General features: G+C 40.9%; 1 non-coding gene across 1 annotated transcript; it reads right to left on the reverse strand.

Moving 5' to 3' along the window:
* Positions 1-868: 868 nt before the first annotated feature.
* On the reverse strand, positions 869-971 carry LOC147380120 (U6 spliceosomal RNA). Its single transcript, XR_015135226.1, has one exon. It is a non-coding gene; the product is annotated as a U6 spliceosomal RNA (small nuclear RNA).
* Positions 972-1,287: the final 316 nt, after the last annotated feature.

Raw genomic sequence — 1,287 nt, forward strand, 5'->3', positions numbered from 1 at the left:
GATGCTGAAGCTGAAGCTCCAATACTTTGGCCATCTGATGCGAAGAACTGATTCATTGGAAAAGACCCTGATGCTGGGAAAGATTGAAGGCAGGAGGAAATGAGACGACAGAGAATGAAGTGGTTGGATGGCATCACTGACTGGATGGACATGAGTTTGAGCAAAGTCTGGGAGTTGGTGATGGACAGTTAAGCCTGGCATGCTCCATCCATGGAGTTGCAAAGACATGGACACGACTGAGTGACTGAACTGAACTGAATGTCTTATAACTACCTCGCTGAAAACCCATTATTTAGTCCTACATATGAATTACTGAGATGGTTCTCCTTTCTTTTTATGTTTACCCAGCTGCCTTTATGTTTCTTATTCTGTTTCCCCCCTTCATTCCATTAATCACTCTTTGATATACTACATATTTATTTATTAGTTCATCTGTAATAGATTACTCCACCCACCTTACCCCTCACCCACCATTAGCAGGTAGGCTAACGTGGGAAGAGAATCTGTGTTACATTCATTCCTGTATTTTCAACAGCTTGAATAATAAATGGCTGTTTGTAGTGCTCACCAAATACCTGTCAGATGAAAGAAAAAAAATTATTCACCAACTTAAGAGTTTGAAATGTTCTTTAATTCATTTTCAAACCAAATCATTTCTCCTTCTTGGTATTCTAGATGTTCTACAGTGTCTCTGTATCTTGACTACAGCCTTGATTTTTTCCTGTCACCTCAGAACACTTGGCCATGTCACCCCTTCACTGTTCATTTGTGCACCTGCTTCATTAATTTACTCACAATGTTTCCCTCACCAAAACCACCTTCTCTCTTTGCTTACCTTAGTCCTACTCATCCTTAATTGCAGATCAGATCTCCATTAGGACATTCCTAAGCCATATGTATCATCCTTGCACAGGGTCATACTAATCTCTATATCATTCCAATGTTTGCATATGTGCTGCTGAAGCGAGCACCATACCCAAGTCATTTAAATTGATTTTGTCTTTTCTTGATACACATGGTGCTGCTTTTATAATTAATTTGCGACTTTATCAAGTGTGACTTTATGTGTCTTGATTATAAAAGCCTTGGCTGCTGCGGCTGCATAGTTGCTCAGTTGTGTCCAACTTTTTGTGACCCCATGGACTGTAGCCCACCAGGCTCCTCTGCCTGTGGAATTTCCCAGGCAAGAACACTGGAGCAGTTACCATTTCCTCCTTCAAGGGATCTTCCTTATCCAGAGATCAAACCCTCATCCCTTGTGTCTCCTGCAAAAATATTGGCTAAGTA

This window comes from Bos grunniens, chromosome 1 (assembly GCF_055505025.1).
Source record: "Bos grunniens cultivar Pamir isolate PY7600 chromosome 1, Bosgru_T2T1.0, whole genome shotgun sequence".
Lineage (NCBI taxonomy): Eukaryota > Metazoa > Chordata > Mammalia > Artiodactyla > Bovidae > Bos > Bos grunniens.